Genomic DNA, 21,936 nt, shown 5'->3' on the forward strand with positions numbered 1-21,936 from the left:
TTGTTGCACATGGCCACTGCTTGGTATGTGCTTTATTTGATATGTATTCATATTAGCTGAATTGCAAGTTATGAAGTTTTACCATTGAAGTCAATGAGTATTGGGATTTAAAGCTGTATGATTAATAAACAGCTAATGTAGATGTTAACAAAGCAAGAGTGGGAAATCTCAATTTTGAATTGTGAATTTTGTCCTAAATCTTCTTTATCTCTTCAATTCCTGACAGTAAAATGGTGGTTATTGTGCCATCAGATCACCACTGTGTTCCATGAGTGTATGTCCAGTAACTTTGCCGTTTATTTAGGACAATGCCTGCAAGTTATGCAATAGATCAAAAATATGTAATATTTTATTTTATCCTCATTTAGTGTTTTAGCCCTGTAAGCCTTGTCAGTCTTCTGTCAATGAAGGAGATAGAAGTTACATGATCCCATACTTATTTTTCTGCATAACTTTTAATATTGTTTAATTATCTGAATTTAATAATCATTCTGGCACTTGTTAGCTATTTTCAAAGTGCTTTTATGAGCTGACAACATTCAGTTGTTGTTTCCTGAATGTCACATTCTCAGCCAGACTGGTACACATGCATGTTTCAAAAGATAAGTCTGTAATAACAAATGGAACTACAGCTTAGTAGGACACTACTTGGCTATTTAATCTTTCAGGCTATGAAAGAGAAAAGGGATTAAGGTCTCTTCCATCTTCTTCCGACTGTGATTTTTACTGAGGAAAACAGATCAGATTCTTTGCAACTCTTATGCTATGAAGTATTTTGTAGAAAATTCCACTGAACGTATCAAGAAAGTGTGTTGTTTGTTTATGTATGTAGCTAAAATGGCCAGCAGTCAGATCACCTTGCATGGATAGTTTTGTGCATCAGGAATATTTTAATGCTTTTCTGAGCAACACAAAGCGTTTTTTTCCTTGTTTTGTTTTCTCATCATACGGTTATGTTCCTAAATGATCATTAGAATCACCTAGGATGGGCAGGCTTTTAAAAAATACTATTATTATTCCCATTGTCTAATTTTAATAACTTTCTTCCAGGTCTTCTTGTTTTCAAACCATCTTTGCCAGTAATGGGTTTTTGTTTCCATATAATCATTAAGATCAAAAGAGGAAATGATGTAGACTTACTTCTGTTTACTGCCCCCTTTCTCCTGACATTAAAATCTCCCTCTTTCCTCTGAATAGGAAGTTTATCTACAGCTCCACCATAGGACATCATAACTTCAGCCTGCAGTAAACCTGTCATTGGCCTTCTTTGTTTGTTTTGAATTTTCGGAGGATAAAAGCTAGGGGGAATTACAGAGAGGCATGCCTTAGCCATCTCTAAATTTTCCTGGCATGTCACAAGTTTTCCTTTATTATTTTGTGATTTTTCACTGTTTATTTATTGCCTGTGTCCAAGTAAGTAACTTGTTTCCAGTTTCTTCAGTGTCAGGCTTTCTCTCAATGTGGTTGGTATCCACATAGAATTTGAGTCCTTAATTAATCAATAGAATGTAACAGTTCCCTAAAATCTTGTGGAATGGAGAGCTTGTTTCTCCTTTTCATTGCCTTAGATGAGAGTTACAGGTGGTTTTTCCTCAGTCGTCATATCCCACTACAGTTTTCTTCTGGGATAGTAATTTTACAAACATTTCTGACTTAAAATGTTGTCCTCTGTGTACTGTAGCTGTTTAGAGGAAATGCTTTTGCTAAGATGCACATTGGAGGCCGAGACTTCAATGGCTTTTAAGGTCAAGTGATATAGGAATATTAGTAACTTTTCTATACCTCCCTCTTGTTTTTTTTTCTTTGGGTTTTTTGATGTCTGGTGGTTTGGTTTTTTTTTTTTTTACATTTTGGAATGTTGAACTCTTGTATTTGTCTCTGATATATATATATATATTTTTTTTTTTTTTTTCCCCCCTAGCCTTCCTCATTGTTCCTTCACATTTTGGTGTTTTTTTGGTTTGGGTTTGGGTTTTTTTTTCTCTCTTTTTTTTTTTTTTTTTTTTTTTTTTTCCCCCCCTGATAATACCAGCAGCAGAACTAACTAAAATGTGTGGTGCAACAGAGCAGCTTTTGTTGGCTGGGAGGTACAATTGCAGTGCAAGTCTTGATTAAAATTTTGAGTTCTGGGGTCAGAGCATGATAATTTTCTGATGCTAAGAATTATGTCCAATTTAGATTAACTTTTATGTAGTCGCAAAAAAGGAGTTATTTTTTTTTTTACCTTTGGACATATCCTTTCTAATCTGAACCTCTACTCAAATGTTCCAATTCCCTGAATGCTTTGTGTCACTTCAACTGAAAGGAGTGGTCCTTCCCAACACTGTCTGCTCGTTCCTGCCCTGGCACCATCCTCCTTTGTGCTGACACAAGCATTTGTGAGACTACACTGTGAACTAAATTGGGGAACTAACCCATGTTAAAACTAATCAGTTCTTTTTGTAGCTCCTTGCCACATGTCTGCATGAATGCTATTGCTACGTAAGAGAGGGAGTGACACAGGGATGGGAACGAGCAGCTGAGTGAGGGCAGGACTGCTCCTTTATTGTGGCAATGCCAAGTTGTGCTGATTTAAGAGAACTAATGGCATTGCAGTGTGAAGAATGTGTTAGAACTTCCTAATAAATCGGTCAAAATAGCATCCCCTCATACCCAAAGGTGTCTATATTTTTTCTATGTCTTGAGTGAACAGTATATTCTGTGTTTGTCTACTTGAAGTAAAAGGAACAGAATGCTTCAACATTGGGTAGCTGAAATATGGCAAACAGGTACTTAAAATGTATGATACTAAGCATTGCAGTCAGGTGTGGTACCATGCTTACAAGGTATAACATTATACACGAAGTTTTCACAAAGACCTTGAATGGAAAGGTGCAATTTAGATATCTAAGTTAGACTTGTACAGTAAATGGGGCAGAGGGTTCTTTTGAAAAACAATTGTAAGATTGTGTGGTAACAGACAGAATCATACCGCATTCATATGTGAGAACAGAATGAACAGGTAGAGCACACATGTGAATCAGATTCTTCCTAATATCTGAGTATTTGACACTCATGTAAAACAGTGCTTTAATACTGTTGTGTTTATGTGAAAATTCTTCATTATTTTTGGAGTGAAGTAAAATGAAAACATTATAAAACTCTAACAACACTTTTGTGAGTCACCTTATGAGTCTTGGACTCTCATCAATCCATCATGGTTCCATCTACAGGACTACACATGTAATATGGTAGTAGAGAAAAGCTATTACTTTAGAATATAGATGTGTAAGTCCTCTCATGCTGAGTCAGGAAGTATGTCTGTCCCGCTTTGATGCTTCTACGTATTGTGATGATTTTTGCACCCACTTTTGCGGGTACCTGAAGTTTCCAGTAAAATAAGTTGCTACAGTAAGGAAGCTTCAATCCAGCTCTTTGCAGTAACCCTCCTTGGCTCTTAGTTTTCATGTTGCCAAAAATTCACATACATGACAGCAAGGAAGAGGAAAATGTGATCAAAATTACAGTTTCTTATTAATAGTTCTATCAGGTTTACAATTTTTTATAATATGGAATTGATCAATCCAATCATGTATCACTTATTCCTTTAATAGTAACTCTTGAGTCTGTTCACATTACAGAGGTATTTGCTTATGTTCTGTCCATCATCCCAGTAGAATCACCAATGTAAAAGGCATTAGCTACAATGATAATTTTTTGCAGAAGGGGTTGGGAGTGGAGAAATGGAAGCAGGCGCACCACATGTCTCATTTCAGCTTTTGAATAAATCAATCTGTTGGGGAGTATACACAAATGACTTCAGGTATCTGCTTCTGTTATGAACTTTTTGAGTTTTCTCCTACTGTATGCTGGAGGTTTGTGATCAAAGATAAAATCTTGTGAAAAGACCTGCAGTCCTGCTGCTCTGAGTTCTTAGCTCTACCCCTTTATGAAATCTGAAATATTAGATCTTGCATTGTGCAACTAATAATGCTCTCCTAATACAAAGATGGTTTCTCATCACCTAATTAGTTTATTTTTTTTAAATAATGTTCAGGAAGATAAAGCAGAAATTTGCCCTTGATTACGTTCACATTTTGTAAAAAAAAAAAACATTAACAAAAATGGTGATTATATAGACGCTTGACAAAGATTAAGCTCAAACCCAGGAGAAGTGAGGGGGAAGTGAAAAGAATGATTAGCTGGAGAGAATAATTACATAAAGGAGAAACAAGACTATAGAAACATAAAGTTTGTAAGTAAAGCCTAACTATCAAGCTGAATTCACTTGATAATTTTTTTTATATTCCATACCAGTTATTCCTAGCCAGAAGATGGAGTTAGAACACTTTTTTTTGATTATGTCAAAATCAGGATTTAGCAATTCTTAGGGCTCTATCTCTTCGGTAGTGATTGTACAAGATAATCTGTTCTAGACAATGCTGTGTGAAGTGCCAAGGATGTGCCAGGTCCTCTGTTGCTGGAATTCCCAGAATATGGTCTGTAAGATCTTTATGGCTAGTTGGCAAGAGTATACTGAAGAGCTAAAACAGTACAAAGACTTTTCAACTGAAAACTTTATTAGAAATATATTGTGAGAAGTAGTTGAGGGGAGTTATTCTTTGACGGAGACAGTTTGGCAATCACTTTCGAAGAGTGTAAGAGTGGTCCTTTGCAGTCATTATAGTGGATGACTGCTAAAAGGTATAACGGCCCTACAACATCTCAAGAAAAGGGGTACAGTGACTACTGTTTGTGATGGCTTTAAAACAGCTACATCTAATGCTGTCAACAGTACAGCTGAGACAATTTGCAGCATACTGTGAAACCTACTCAGGAAATTGGGTGAACACAGGTGGATAGTTTGTGTTGAATTCCATTCTGCCATTAATTACAAGTGTTTGATTGTACTAGTATTTAATATAGCTTGATCCACAACAAGATTACAGATTTTGTTGCTATATTAAAATGCTAAAAAAGCTGTAATGCATTTGTATTTATTAGATTTCATTACATAAAATAGAGCTTTAGTCTCTCTTTTCTTGGAACACTTATAAAGCAAAGGATTCTTATTCTGCCAAAATGCTTAAAGATAGTACTTTTGGAAGATAGTATTTAGTCAGAAAATTTCAACAAAGTATTCAAAATGTCTCAAATTTTCAGTATAAAAACTGGGACTATTGAGATTATCATAAATACTGTTTAGTGAACTGATTCAGGGTTTTTTTATTTTGTTCATTCCATAACTTCTTGTATGTGCTTTGTGTAGCTTTATTGTTTTTATTTGATTGAAGGATTGTTGCATTCTGCTGTGGTGGTTATTTAGTAATGATTGTTAGAACATTTACTTCAAAGTTAAAAGAAAAAGCAAATTCATGTACCCAAAATTCTAAAATTTTATGAAAATAAAAAAAGAGAAGTAGAATGCCTAACATTCACAAAACATGTTTCCCCCCGTTTTTCAGATCTGTGTATTTAATGACTGACTTGTTATGATGTGTCTAAATATTGTAAAATGCCCTGTATGTTCACACTGAAGTCTCATAACTTCAAAGCAGCTACACAACTTTTTTTGTATTAGCAAAATTATTGACAATGTCAAAAATATAATCAAAAAACTTTGAAATTATATTACAGCGTTTGCATTTTGACATTTAAAACACGTTGCTTAGTATTCTGACTAGTTTCATAACCTGTATGAACTGTGCAGTATGCTTTTGTTTGAGCAGTTGTAGTAATTTTTAGTAACCATTTATACACACTGAGAAACTGCATTTTCTAGTTTGCGAAGTAGTAGCTCATTTTCTGTGTCCCGAGGCAATTAATTAAAACTGTTTAAGTGTGATAGTGAGAGTTAACATTGTTTAAACATAATAGCATGAGTCAGTGTTATGGTGTTTGTAATAACAAGTTTCCACATCACTTTTTTTTAAGCACCAATACAATTTTTTTTTTTAAGAGTAAATCAATTGAACGGTTCCATTCTGGAAATGAATCAGTATTTCTTTTATAAGTAGCTTTTTCTAGTCTTAACCAATTCATTTTTGTGAGCTCCAAGTTGAGTTTCCTCTAAACAACATCTTTCATCATTAAAGCTTTAGTCCTGAACTTGCAGTACTTCTTGAAATCATAGTCCTTACAAGAAGCTAAAGCATCTTTTGTCTATGTAAATGTTTCCCTAAAGTTTACTTTACAAGACAAAAAAGTGTTCCTGTTAAACACTAATAAAAGACACTGTCCCATGCTGTCAAATATCTGGACTTGGCGAGGAATTTTTGTTTCCTTAGCACAGATTTTTTTCCAGGTCATCTCTAAAGTGGGTATTCTGACCTTCTTTTTGGATGTAGTTCTGTAAGTTAATTTGTTGGCAATATAACCCTATATTAAATTATGACCTTAACTTTCTGTAAATATATACAAATTTATGTATGTACATGTGTATGTGTGCACACATCAAAGACAGTTTAATTCAAGTACCTTTTTGTCATGTAATCATCCATCCCTTGTATCTTTGAATTCATTGGCTTATTTCAATTAAATTTGACAGAGGATAATGATCTTGAATAATAAATTTCCTGTAACTTTTGTGAAAATCAGTAGTCAGCAAGAGAAGAGAGCCTACTAGCACCCTCATTACGAAAAAGACTGAAGAAGCCACAAAAGACAGATGGAATGAGTACTCTAAATACAGGAAAATGGGGCATTTAGAGCTTGCAACTCTAAGTTGCCAAGTAATCTAGTCATAAGAAGAAAGTTCCAAGGATTTCATCATTTGTGCTCCTCACAGAGCTACTTACCCCTTTTTCTGAAAAAGTGTGTTTACTGTTCTGATATTCCTCGTTGAGATGTTTTATTCAAGTTTTGGGAAGATGGTCTTCCGTGTAGTGAAACATGACAGCGTATTTCCTGTCACGTTATAGGACTTAATTTACTGTTCTTCAGTCTTTACCAGTTACAGAAACAAGCTGTCTAGCAATGACAGCTCCAAGATAAATGAAATGTTGTCTCATTTATTGGCTGATTTATTTATGCTCTGAGCCTTTCTCACAGTAGACTATCACTTTTTTTGTTTGTAACAGACTACTAGATGGGGATGGCAGTGGCCATTCTTTGAAGGAGGCGCTCAAACAGGTTTTGGCTTGGCATCAGGCATGCTTCACTGCTGTTGCTGGGATGTGAAAGCAAGTTGTCTCACTGGTATTTTATTTCGTGTTGTACCTATTCAGAAGTAGAAGAATAGGTCATAGTCTATTCTTGTGGAGGTCTGAATAGTAAAATGGACAGCAGATAAAAGGATATTGCAAAGAAGCCTGCTCTTCAGGGAAAAGATGAATTTTCATAGAATTTATTTTCTCAGGATGACCAGAAAGCCTAAACTTTTATTAACATTGATTCCCAGTCATTTTTCTCAGTCTTTTCTGATGCTGCAAGTTACTTTTCTTAGAGGGGAAAAAAATAACTTATGTGTGAGTGAAGTATGATTCTCATTGTATCTACAAGTTCACGTTTTGTTTGCAGATAAGATAGTTTGTATGTTTATCATTTATTATCCTGTTTATATGTATGTGTTGTCTATTTCAGCAGTAAGGTGTTTTTTTTTTTAAATTAACTAGCTAACATTTAAGCAGGAGAGGGTGAAGAAGGAAAAAAAGACACTTACTTAAAACTTGTCCGTTTCCAAGGCCAGTTATTAGAACAACAAAATCGATCTCCCTGTAAATCTTACCTCTTTAAGGGATACAAAGCTGGCATTGTAGGAGCATAATTCTAACTAGAATTCTGCAATTGTGTGCTTAGTGCATTGGCTGCATTTTTGGTAACAACTGGACATTTGCTTCTGGGTCTTTGCTTCCTATCACAAGTTATATTTAAAAGATTATTCAGGTGGCTTCTGAATGCCTCTGTATGGGAGGTTTACCAGCAGTCAGCCTTGGACAACAGTCTGCTGCTGTCCATTGAAGCACAGTTGAACTATGTTCTAGCCCCTCAAAAATTCTCAAAGTATAGCAGTTTGAACAGCTAGTTGTTCCCTTTGGCACCTTGATTGTTTCCAGATACAGCAGCAGAAAAATGATGCTTTGTTTTGCAAGAGTATTAGAAAACTGGCAACTTAGTTCTCACCTGTCATGGTGGAAGGTGTGATGGGAAGTACATTCAGAATCCTGGAAAAGGTGACTTAGAGTCCATGTACAGGAATATAAACCAGAAAGCAAGCTGAAGCAATTTCTGAACTCTAACAGAATCAATGAGGAAGGCTTTACTGAGTTTAGTAGAGCCAATTTTTTTTTCTTCCGATCTCTCTGCTTGACTTGCAGATAAAATACTTAGACCTTTGGCTGGTGTTGGAATGTTTCAGTTTGAGATCAAATAGCTATTCTTGGCCCAAATTACTTCTAGACATTTTTCAGAGACCATATTCTTTAGGGGTGCATTGAAATCACAGAAACAGCGTTCTGCCACTCCTGATAGCAGACCAAAAAAATACTATGAGATGAATGATTACCTGCTTCAGATCAAATTGATGTTACTTGCTCCTTTTCCTTGTCTTGGTTTTAGAGAATTTGGGGATGGATTGTGTAAAACTGTTTGCATGTCAGGAAGTTAATATTTAAAAAAAGATGATTATCCCTGTTTACTGTCTTTTTATATAGTTTTTCCACTTTGCATATGGATGGTGGGTTTCTTTTGGGATGAAGGGGTAATTTTCCTGATTTTGATCACTTCCATTTGATATAGCATACGTTCCAGTTAGCTTTCCCAAATTTATAGTAATTCTTATGTTAGCTTAAAGGAAAAGGCAGATTGTTTTCTCTTGCCATGCAGTTTTTTGATTGGAGATGTGTACAGCAAAAAACTGTGATAAACGCATACACAGCTTCTCACGTCTCAGTAACTAATTGTAGTTCAGGCGTTGAGAGTGACTGTTGAATGTAAGGTTTCGTATTGGAAATATGTCAAAAGAATATTAAAGTAAGCATGCATGTTTTTGTAATATTGACTCGTATTATTCAGTTTTCTTATCTGCAATGCCCTTTTTTGGCCATTCTAGTTTTAGCTTCTTCCTTCATGTTTTCTCAGAGCCAGCAGGAGGAATGTGAATGCAGAAGGTACAGACTCTGTTATGATGTCTAACATTATAGTGCATTCCTATTAGGCCCAGCTCTGGTGAGAAAACTGCTTAATTTTCATAGCCTGAAGCTGGAGAATGCCTACTAGATGTGCAAGACATAAATTAGCACTTAACTTTAAATAACATTTTTTGAACTTGTGCAAACTATGCAAATTTTTTTTTTTCTTTTTCAATAGATTTCTGAAAGTGTAACAAGTGGTTAAAACTTTATAATATGTTGTTATAGAATGGAAAGCATCAGGCTACTCAAAATTTGGGCTTTATTTGTAAATTACTCTGGACTAATAAATAATCCTGTACATACAGTTTTCACACACATTCTTTCTAAATTAAAAGTCTGTAACTGTAAAATTATTTGGGAAGCTGTCACAAACAGATTTGCAGCTGTATAGTTTTATGGTTTTTATTCTTGAGGTTCTTCAGAATAAATAACTCAATACAAAAATTAAAATAGAGCATTTCTAAGTTCCTTAAATACTAGACTTTCTAAACATTTGACTATTTAGAAAATAGTGATGGGATGATTATTTCTACTGGTGCAGGTTGTTTTGTGGGATCTTTTGTTTTCCTGCTGTGGTAACAACAGGGCTTTGTCCCTGTAAACAGTTACCCAATGAAGTTGTTACTGGATTTGAATTTTTGTTTACAGATTAAACAGAAGTGAAAGAAGCTCAAAGCTTGCATTCCAAAACTGATGACTTTTTTTTTTTTTTGGAGGGGGGGTAGGAGTGGAAATTGTACCATTTAAAATATAGAAAAATAAATCTATTACTCTTGGTATTCACTCTTGATATTTAAGCAGATAAACATTCTTTGAAAATCCCATGAAGTTTTGGAAAAGATCTTTTGTAGTTTTTATTTATAAATTTGTATCTCTTTTCCTAAAGCTATGGTGAGCCCTGCATACTGTCATTCTTTTTCAATTGTAAACATAGTTTCCGTACTACCACTTTTGCACCAAACGCTGTTCCTAAGCGACTGCTGACGTCAGTTGGTGCAGCACAAGAAGGTTTGTGTGTTTATCTGCTGTGGGCAGACTCTTAGAAAAGACGAAAGTATGTAACTAGATTAGGCCAAAGAGATTGCTGCTTTAAATAAGCATGCATACTGTTTGCAATGTCATACTATATTTTTTCTGTATTTTATTTTGATTAGCAATTGTATCTTCTGTTGCATATGCCACAATATCTAGTTTGCAGGCGATGATAAGGAGGGTTATATATTCTCTTTGCTATTGTTTTAAAGGGATAGCCTTTTTTCTTCTTTTCTATAGCATAATTAGAATGAGAATTTAAAAGGACTATGTGTTGTAGCATAAACCTTTCACATACCTGATCTCAAGGTTAGCAATAGGACTATTAGAAATGAAAGCAGGCATACAATTTCCAGTTCAAGGGAAATGTATTTACTTAGAGATTTTTGGCCAGAGTCTATACATTTGGAAAAACTGGAATGATACTCTTGGAATATTTTACTGCATGCCTTTGTGTCAAACAAAGTTGCAGTGGAGATGTCTTAATGACCTTTGTGATTTTTTTTTTTTTTTTTGTCCTTGATTATACTTGCAGCACACCCACACTGAATAAAAATTACCTGTAGCAAAAACTCTTTGTATGAAAATCTTTTTATGAAAGTAAGGGAAATAGTAGTGGGACTGAAGTCATGGTAGGCCAAAAGGTGAAGCTAAAAAGTTTATGGGAAGTAGTAGTCCCTGATGGTTTAATAAGGCAGGAAGAAAAATGACAAGCATAGAATCTCTTCTTCAGATTGAAGAATAGAAGCAGCAGCTTTCAGAACTAAATAAAAGCTGAGAACAATTGCTCCAAATTAACTTAAATTAGATTAAAATTAAAGAAAATGCCTGTGGGACATAGGAGGACATTAGCAAGTATAAAGGTGAAAAGGTCAAGCTAAATAAGGTCTACTTTGAATGTGGCTGTTGTGATGGTCTTGCTGGTCTTGAAGTCCACATCTATCTTTTTACATTTCCTGTATCGTTATATTGTACTATCCAGTCTGGCCTTGAAAACCTTCAAGGATGAAGACTGCACAGCCTCTCTGGGTGCTCTGCTTCACCTTGTCCCACTGCTCATGTGTCCTCATAGTGAGAAATTTTTTCCTCATGTCTAGTCTGAACTTCTCTTGTTTCAATGTTGCCTCTCATTTTCCCACTATGCACCAGTAGGTACAGCCTGGCTTTGCTGTCTTGATGGCCTCCTATTAGACACTGGCAGGCTGCTGTTAGGGGGTGCGTGTGTGTGTGTTCCAAAAGCCATCGCTTCTCCAGAGTGGACAAGCCCAGCTCACCCAGCCTCTCCTCACAGGGTAGGTTCTCCAGTCCTGTAGTTGTCCTGGTGGTCCTCTGCTGAACTTGCTCCATTTTATCAATGTCTTTCTTGTATTGAGGAGCCCAAAACTGGATGTACTTTTCTAGGTATGGTCTCACAAGAGCTGAGCAGGGGGGATGATCATTTGCCTCGGTCCGATGGCTGTGCTCCTGTGAATATAGACCAGCATACTGTTGGCTGCCTTTGCTGCCAGGGCACACTGCAGGCTCATGTTCAGCCCTTCATCCTTTTCAGAAGGGCAGCTCTCAGCCTGTGTTGTTGCAGGGGACTCTTCCTTCCCAGGTGTGGGGCTTTGTGTATGTCGCTCCTGAATTTCATAAGACTCCTGTTGACTCACTCCTCCAGTTTGTCTAGGTCCCTCTGGATGGTAGCCCTACCCCTGCATGTACTGTCTGCTTCCCCCAGTTTGGTATCATTTGCAAGCATGTCTTGTAAACTTTCATTGTTCGGAAGAACATAGTGGGTTTTAATTCAGGTTAATAAAAGTTAAGTAGCTGCAGGTGCTATTACTGATTTGCCTGTACTGCTTCTTCTTCTAGGTCTTTATTGAATTTGCATTCCCTTTAACCATATTTTCTTATTATAAGAATCTTTTCTCCAGCTTTCAATAACAAAGGTAGAGTTAGAAAATGACATTTAATTCAGTAAACTACTCTTAAACAAATGGTAAAGTTACTTGTGAGTTTCATTAGTATAAAAGCATAAAAATGGCTGAGATTAAGAGTTCATTTAGCGTAATATTCTGTCTCTAATTTCTGATCTTTGTCTAAGGTCAAGTTTAACATCTATTCTTATCAGTTAAATATCTTTTACATCCTTGACTTGAAGATGTCATCTTAAACAGATTTTTGGAACCAAAAGATGGTTTAGAACTTTTCCTATCTATTCTATGCATCTGCCTGTTTTTGCAGTGTCTCCAGAAGCAGCACACCAAGGGAAAAATCAGTAAAAACTGTAATCGTAAGTTGCTGCTTATCATCTTCCCGTCCGTTACAAGGGCTAATGTGCAATTAAATGCATTGAAGATCATGGGGGGAAAAGAAAGTAGCCATGATCAGAGGCCAATGGAAGGATAAAAATATGACAACATATGATACTCCCCCCCCCCCCCCCCCCCCATGCCACCTTCCTACACTCTCCCAAATTCCATCTGTTCTCAGCTCAGGGGACTTCCTAATGCAGTTTAGCTTTTTAGTTACAAGTGCCTGTTCAGTCTCCTCTTCAACTTATGGGCACTTCCTCCTTTGCCCAGTTTCCCCTTGAACTTACTTAAACTTCTTGCAACCACAACTTCCTTTAAGGCAGGTTACGTACTACCTGTTAGTGAAGAACTGCCTCTTTCTCTTTTGGACCTGGCTCATCCTAGCTCTTTCTAATGGCTTCTGGTTCTTGTGCTGTAAAGAAGTAGACTATTGAGTTTAACTTTCTACTGACTGGTTCCTTAGGCAGAATTTGCAACAATGATGAGTTCAGTGTAGCAATATACATGACATCTAGCAGTGATAATAACTAATTTGTTTAAAAATTATTTGAGGTGATTTTAGAGATCAACTTGATATGTCAAAGTTCATGACTTTGAATATTCTTAGACTGAATATCTTGCAGTAATATATAGTTTTGTTGTTTCCTGGAGGTCGATAACTGTCTGCCATTAGGATTTTTTGTTGCAGGATGATGGTACTCAAAGTTCCGCTCAATGATATCCGATGTGCTTGTGCAAAGCACCTGGAGACAAGTGAACAGCAGAAAAATCCGCTCATTGAGAAATTATACCATGCTATTACATTAATTTCCCTTTTGCAGGGGAAAGTTGTTGACTCTGTGTTGTGTGAGATCAGTTGGAATTACTACAACTGTCTTTGCATGCTTACAGAGAAATGGCTGCATCTTGGACAGATGGTTTGGGTTTTTACAAGCATTTGTTATGCAGGTTCTGCTCTTGTTCACAGAGAGCAAACTTTGTATGTTTTTGTAAATAAATGGATTATTCAAAAAATTATAATTTCAGTGTCACTGACTTCAAAAGGCAGCCACAGCAGAAATCCCAAAATACAGTTTTATAGACAAAGAAAAGGTCACTTTCCTTCTTAGGTCATGTGTTAACAGTAAAAATAATAATTAAATAATTTTTCAAAAAGTAACTAATTGTTTATGACTTATGATCTTAAAATAATCCTATTTCAAATTTTAAAAGCTGTTGCTCTGGGATACTGTACAAAGAACATTGAATTTCTATAACGATTTTTTTTAAATGAACCTGTTTAATTTGTTAAACAGTTTAAACAATTATTATAATCTCTCCTTGAACTAAGGCTATAAAATATTAAAATTAAATTTTCAAGAACCTGTGGGTTAACCATAATTATCTCAATTTAAGACAAAGCAACAGGTTTTTATGACATTTTCTAATTGCAGTACAACCTATAGCAACCATTCTTGTCTCAGGTTTCTTAGTTACCATCCTGTATGTTCTATTAGTTTGTGAAACTGTAGCTGGGCTCTGATCCAAAAACTTCTCTCTGTAAATTTATGATAGACAAACTGAGAAGCATTTCTCTCTAGACTTGCAAGAAATACCCATGCTGGTTCTTTATCACTTTTTGATAAGTTATTTGCTGGATTATTTTTAGCAGTCCAATGTTACTTTTCAAAAAAGTTACATTTTTCAGTACAGTATCATAATATATTAAAGCTGCATTATTTTATCATCTAGGCTTTTTTCATAGGTTTTCAATACATCTTAAACTGGCAAACTCAATTTTAAAATTCTGAAACACAGTGTAGAGTCAACAGAACTTTTCAGAACTCTTTTGCTCATTTACCTAGGAAAATAAAGTTTTAATAAGGAAATGGAATAAATTGGGAAGATGTGTGATGTTAATATGAGATGCTGAAAATGGAATAATCTTTCACTGATAATTAGCTAACAGTAAGATTTTGTTGGTTTGCTCATTATTTATACAAAGATTATGAAAATATAAATTTGATCTGGCTTTGATACTGTAAATTTCTTCTTCCTACTTTTCATTTGACTTTTGGTTTTATTCCTGATATAAAGTTAAACAAGTATAAAACTAGTGTCTTCAGAAATATCCTGAAAGGCTAGGAGACTTCAACAGATATAGCTTGATTTTTGGTTAGCATGTGTTATACAGCGATTAATAGGAAAGCTGGCTGATAAGGTGCATTTATAAAGTTAAAAATCAAATATATTTGTACATAAGCGGCAAAGATGCTTTTTTGTCTCTGTAGCCCAGAATAAACAATTCTATGAGGGATAGTTCACCTATGGCTGCCAAAAAAAGGAAAGGTTTATAGATAAACTAGTCATGATGTCTGAAAGAATTAGTTTCAACTCAAATATGGTAATGCCTAATGTAGTCTTTGGAGGTAATTTGGACACATAGGCTTTATTTTGTGATTTCCTTTTGAGTTATTCTTTTTTGGAGGCAACCACTTTAATGTGTTCCTAGAGTGGATTCATAGCATATTTTGTGAAATATTAGTTATCCTCTTTTGCTCTTGGTAGCTTTGCCTCACAGCCATGTTTCAGAAACTGACCATTCTTTTTGGCCAAATCATTGGTTCTCTTACATGTTGTACAGCAGTGGACCCCAAACTACTTGGAATGGTGAATGGTTACCATCCCACTTTTGCTTAGAGCAGTTGCAAGGGGAATTCCATCCCTGATGTAGAAACTTAACCGCTTGTTAATATTTGGAGTTCTAACCCTAGTAGAAATGAGGCTTGAAATGGAAATTATCACAACAAGGGAAATAAAATTTGAATTGGCAACTACGCCTTTTGGTATAAAGGTAAGATGGGGATACAGGATAACATTTATTCTTTCATAGAAAACATCTACTATTGACATATTATGACTCTATGACCTCTTGAGGTTCCTTTCAAAGGAATTATCCTAGAAGGCTATGTACCTGTTGGTGTGAAATTTTGTGTAGACATAGCTAACTAGTTCAGGTACTGCTGAGGGCATGTTTGCAGCAGCACATAATTCTTCTCAGGCTGTGAATCCTGGGAAAGGAGCTGAGCAAATATTTAAGTACTGAATCAATGTTGAACCCCAGCCACTGTGGCTGCTGAGCTAGTACTACCTAAGTTTTTTAGCTTGTAGTTCTCTAGGAGTTTTCTAACGTACTCCTTGCTAGCTTGTATGAATGAACTAGAAACATCTCAGTACCTTTGACTACTACTCATAACTCTTCTGTCACTATAGAAATAGGCCATACAACTTTATATGTCCTGTCTTTCTTTTCTTGGGTTTTAAACTTGCCAAAAAACTAGAGGGATCTTCATTACTTTAACCAGTACCTCAAACAATCTGTTAGCTTACTGTGATAATGTAAGCTTATCAGCATGTATTAAATCTACGTTTCAAAAGGTGGTGGGAGCAGACTAAATGTTTAGTGTTTTGAAACACGCATTTTAGATGTCTGTAATACATTCTCATTGTATATCACGGCAGTCATAGCAACTGTTGCGTTCAAATCATATTGTGCCTTTAAATATCATTGAAACATGAAAAATTCTGCTACCATGATATAAATCTTAAGTTGCACTGATGTTTAACTTAGCATTTTGGTTAAATCTTGTGAATTTTGGAGGAAAATATTCATATGCTTTAATGATATGTTGCAATGCTCTCTGACTGCAGCATTAGTTGCCTTTAATGTCAGTGACCGAACTCTTCAAAAACTAAAACCTCTTATTATTTTTAATTTAGTTCTCGGGTCCCCACACTGGTATGAAACCTTTGTTGATTTTGGATGCTGCTGTTTAACGCTGCTGAAGTAATTCGTGATAGAATGAGCTTTGAAGTATATTTTGCTTAAAAGCATAGGTCTGTATCTTCCTTTAAAGTGTGTTCTGTATGGGAGAACTATCAGAAATTTGCACCTCTTAAACTGGGGAAAGAAGTGATAGTATACGATTCTTGTCCTTCAGTAGATTACATCAGCAAAGTATGTAATATATAATGAGTAAACTACATACGTGATTCACATTAGAATTTTTAGTGTTTTTCTCTGTAAGCACAAAATCTATTTTAAAATTCTCAGTTTGCGAATCATAAAATTTTTGACTTTCATAAACAGATTACAGGTATATTTTGAACCCACTGATCTTTAGGTTAACTGCTAGTACTTGAGCTAAAGAAATCATTCTGAAATCCCTCTGTAGACCTGTTCCTGAAGAAAGATTTGATGCATGTTTAACCAATTGATTAGTGAATCTTGGGGTTTTTTGTGAGTGAAGAACCATGCAGCAGAGGAACCCTGGCGTAGGAAAGGTGCTGGATCACACAGCAAGCTGAGATTGCAGTGCTTAAACAGGTTAGCATCTGGTAAGGCCCTGCTGGATGTCACTCTCCTCCGTCAGATTGAGGTGCTACAGTCTTCTTGAGACTTTGATTTTGAAGCTTGTTAATAGCTTCATTAACTATTATAGGGGTTGAAGCAGCTGTTTGATGGACTGGACCACTAAGAAATCATTACTAAACATTCTGTAACAGAAAAATGTGCTTCTAAGGTCTACAAAAATTCCTCATTGCATCAGTAGTATACTGGATTTATGTTATAGGAGTTTCAAAATTGGGTAGTCCCTCACACCAGGCTTTATCAAGAAAGTTAGATATTAATAGTGGTATTATGGGTAACACAGTAGAAAAGTTTGCAAGAACCATCTTACAAACCAGTCTGAACAAAAGAACGAACAATATTGCTGCTTTTTACAAGTTGTCGTCTATGTGTTTAGTTTAGACTTGTGAGATTTTCACTGATCTTAAGAATCCAGATAATTGTAAATAGTTGGCTATTGAGTGAGTTGGAGTTAATATCAATAATAATTTTAACTGCTGGGTAAAGACTGAGTTACATATCATGACAGTAAAAAAAAATAAAAATCTTGGAAGCTAGAATGAGTATCTCCTCACGAAGCTGTACTGTGCAATGTCAATAATATCAAGAGTTATTACTGAATTTTGAAGTAGATGGCTTGTGCGAGTTAAAACAATAAATGTTTTGTGCAGATAATGTGAATATGTCTTCAAGCATACGCATGAATAATTACGGAAACTCTTGCAGGCACTTGTCCATTCCTCTGCTAAGAATTTCTTTAGATGTTTCAAAAAGACTTTTTCTCCCTTCAGAGATCTTGCATCTTGTGGCACCTTAAGAATTTTAAAACTACATTAATGAAATGTATCTTCATGTGGATTGTTTAGATTTTGCATGAGGGTGGGGCGCTCAGGTTAAATCTGTAGATACCATCAATGATTATTGAAGCAGCCAATCAGAGAAACCAGAAAAGGGTAAGCAACTGTTCACTTCTTCCTGAGGATTATTTAGGATCTGCTTCAAAATAGCAATCAGAGAGCATCTCTATAATGATGATTGCAATGTCAGCGATCATTCAGAATTCATATTGGAGCAATGGCAACCAAAAGATCCATTACACTTGTGCTCAGAAAAATTGTTAATATAAAAGGGGAAAGTAAATAAAGTATGCTGCCTGCAGGGATTCTAGAGACTATTCAAAGACACCATACAGGAAACTTGAGACAAATGCATGCCATTTATCAAAACAAGATAAAAAAATAAAAAGAAAGATGCCATCATTAAACAGGATGGTAAAAGAGACTCATAGGAAAAAGTAAGCATTCGTGAAAAAAGTTGAGGTTGTATTTAGAACAGACAGGTTAAATGCAATAGTCCAAGGCAGATCAAAAATAATCTAAAGAGCAACTTGTAGAAAATATAAGAAATTATTAATAATACTTGTACAAATTCATTAGAAACTGGAAGCCCCCCAGAATGCCTGTAGGACTGGTAGGTTCTCAGAAATAGAAGCAGTGTCCATATAAGATGAGGCCACAGCAGGAAAACAAAATATTCTTTTTGATAATGTTTGCTGTGGGAGAACCTGGAGAAAATTCATGTGGTGGAAGTTTACAGGCAATGTTTCAGAGGGTTTAAGTCGAATTTAAGTGTTGTGAAAGAAATTTGTTAAAGGAAAAACAGCAAAATGTCAGGACCAGATAACAGATGCCCAAGGTTCTTGAGAAACTTGAGGACGAAACAACCGAATTGCTGAATGTAATGTGCAGCTTTTTACTTAAAATTGATTAGGTCCCAGCTGACTACAAGTTGGCTGATGTCATCTCACTTTATGAAAGTTCCCAGGAAAGCTCTAAAGAACTGTTGGCCAATAATCACGACTTTCATAGCAGGCAAATTGGTAGAAAACATAACAAACATTAACGTCACTAATTTCAGAGGAAGATGATCTTTGGGGAAGAGTCAACACTGCTTTTGTTAGCGAGTCTAGCATCAAACTTAAGAGAATTTTTTTGAAGGAACCAGCAAGTTTCTAGATAATAAAGAACTATCCAATACAGCCTGCTTGGATTTCTAAAAGGCAAGATTGGAAAAAGGAACAGAAAGAGATAATGGCGTAATCAAAGCTATTGGAAACACTTTCATAGAAGGCACTGTGAGGGCTGCTATGGGGAAAGTTAACTCCATCCCAGCCAGACTCAATACAATGGGTGTGTCTGCAGCATGGAAGAAGATAGCTGTAGGGAGGACATGAGAGTGGTCTGTGAAATAATGAATGGTGGAGAAAGCCTTAAGAGGCTGGGGGTATCAGATGTTTGAGCCTGCTTGAGATGGTATGTATTTTAAGCTGTGAAACTTACTTTGATAAGACATTGCAGATGCCAGAAGTTTAAGGAAGAAAATTCATTGAAGCTATTAAATGCAGTGCCACTTTGAGGAAGCACTTGAGCTGCAAATTGCTGGATACTGGGAAGGTTTGGGAGAAGACCTTTTTTTATTTCTCTGTAGGAATGTTCTGTTGGCTTGTCAGGATACTAGGATAAGGGACGTTTGTGGCTAGTTTATATTCTTGTTTAAACCGGTAGGACAATGTTTGTTACTTCTTTTGTAATTTAAGTGGGTATTCCTGATTGCAGTTGCATACAGAAGAGAAGGGAAGAAAGCACAGGTAAATTAACAGTTTTAAAGTCATACTCTGTTGTTTGGGGTTTTTTTTCATTTAATCAGAGATTTTGATGTTAATAAACTTAACTATGGTTTTTTTTGAACTTACGTGAATGAAAATAACAGTAGCCAAATTTCCAATAAACCTACCTTATTTTAACATAATTATAAAGAATCTTTTGGCTTGTATCCCTAATGATTAATAACTAACTTTTTGTCTCAGAACCAACTTGAATTCGAAAGTAGGCTATACAGTTACCTGTTACTGTAAATTTGCTCTGGAATTCCATTAATACTTCTACAAAATATCCTGTAGATCTAAGTTCTAGTTCTAATGTTTAATTTTGCCAAATGTTCCCCCTCTCAATATTTAATCATGTTTTTTCTTTTATCTTCATTGGTTTACAATCTCTGCGTAACCCGAACCATGAAGAACTTTTAGGGAAAATACGACAGTTACCTTCTTCCAATTAGAGTTCTCAGAAATTGATTCTGAATATTTATACTGTTTGTGCACCTTCCACTTTGTCACCTGAATTATCAGTTATTAGGAGTTTGAGGAACTGGAAGAATCTGATTTGATTGGAATGCCAAAGGCAGGGGCAGCTGGTGTATGTGACAGCAAGTATTGATACAGGAATTGCTCTTATTTGATGTATTTTGTTAGCATGAATGCATGCAGTCCCTCTTGAGGAACTAAAATTACAAGTACGTAAAGCTCATTTTTATATAATGCTATAGGTCATGAAAATGTAAAACCTGGACTGAATATAGACATATTTGAGTAGAAATTTGTATGGTTTATTTTTTAGCTTTGCACATAGGAGAACATTTGTTAGGTTAGATATAAGGTTCTGAAGGGAAATCAAACTTTTGCTAAACCTGTCTAGCTAAAACTGATTAGTAATAATCTAACTTGTCTTTGCCTTCCTTTTTCAAAATGAAGACTATGAACTTGGCACACAGACTAAACTTACCTTATTATTTCTTTCCTTTTTCTTTCACTGGTTTAAGACCAATGTTGTCTCAAACTCCTCTGTTGTAGGACAAGACTGGAAATTGAAGAGAAAAGGCCTTTATGTTACGTGTATTGTTATCTTTGTGAAAATCTGCTCTCAGATCAGCTATATATATTTTTTTAAATTGTATTTTGCATATGCTCAATAAAACTTCTTTTATCTTTATAGCACAGTACCTGAAGATTCCACCATAATGTGTACGATCCTATCTGAAGTGGACTTGGCCTGTAGTTTCAGCTCTGAGCTTGGGCTGTGCCCCAGGACTGAACAGGAGGATGGTTTCTTCTGTGCTTTGTCTCTCCCTTGCCTTGTCTTGCCTGATTTGATTGCAGTAGGGATAAGAACAGGATGTGGGTGTGGGGAAGAAAGTAAGTTAAAATGTTTTGGTAAGCTGGGGCTGAAGGATAGGAGGTTCAAATGATGGTTTGAACTTGAATGAGAATGGGATCATTTTATGTCTGGAGTAATGAGAGTGACATGCTATACAAAGAGGTTATGATGAGAAGCTTGTGAAGTAAACATAGCTGGAGATACCTGAAGAATGAAACTGGAATAAGGAGGTAAGGGATGGGTCTGGATTAATGCTGGAAGGGACAGGGCTGTAAATCTTGTATTTGAGAGAACAAACAGAAGTGTGTGCCTGCTGAGGAACATTGCAGTTAGGAGCCTGGATGACACCATCTCCCTCTGCTGCAGGCAAGCAAGCACCTGAGAAAGGCTTTTAATACTTTCTAATATTCATCTGAATAAAAGATACTAACCTGACTTCTACCATTGCTTGCTCCAATGGGACAGATCTTCTGGTGGCTTGTCACTCCATCAGTGTGATGACATATAATGGAATTTGGGAGTTTTGGTTTGCCTTCTTGAGAACACTTAGGCAGTAGCAATAAAAAAGCTAAAATGGGCTGTGTTTCTGAAGGAATTAAAAAAATAAATAATTCTGGAAATAAAAGTGCCTATGGTTTTGCAAGTTCTGATTATATAATTCCATGCCCCTCTCCTGTCCCCCCTGCCCCCCAAATCCTGAAATTTGTGGTGCATCACAGTGACTAATGAGAGATTTTGTCTTGTTTTGTTTTCTCACTGTAGTTCCCAGTTCTCCGTGCCCCCAAATAAGTGTAAAGAATGAGTCAGGGGTCAGAAAAAAGAAGAGCTGGGCATAGGCTTGAGGCAGTTGAACATTACATTGGAGAATTGAGTTTTATTCTGACTTTGTCATTGAAATTTCTTTGTGTGTGTGAGATCCTTGGTGAGTCACTAAAATCTAACTTTTCCCAAGTGGTTACTAATGGTATGTGTGGTTTTTGGTTTGTTTTTTGTTTGGGGTTTTTTGAGACTATGGATCTGATTTGCAGTAATGGTAACCACTCTTTGCTGTAGCCAAAGACTATCAACTTTACTTTGAATGCCTAAAATCTGTGTAAGTCGTGAAAGAAACTGAA

The 21,936-nt window shown here is 35.8% G+C and overlaps 1 protein-coding gene and 1 non-coding gene across 2 annotated transcripts in view; both read left to right on the top strand.

Annotated features, from left to right (window-relative positions):
* Positions 1-21,936, top strand: part of PDE3B (phosphodiesterase 3B) — an 88,954-nt gene that overhangs the window by 15,538 nt on the left and 51,480 nt on the right. The window lies entirely within an intron of this gene.
* Positions 12,204-12,391, top strand: LOC132318565 (U2 spliceosomal RNA). Its single transcript, XR_009484340.1, has one exon. It is a non-coding gene; the product is annotated as a U2 spliceosomal RNA (small nuclear RNA).

This window comes from Gavia stellata, chromosome 17 (genome assembly GCF_030936135.1).
Source record: "Gavia stellata isolate bGavSte3 chromosome 17, bGavSte3.hap2, whole genome shotgun sequence".
NCBI lineage: Eukaryota > Metazoa > Chordata > Aves > Gaviiformes > Gaviidae > Gavia > Gavia stellata.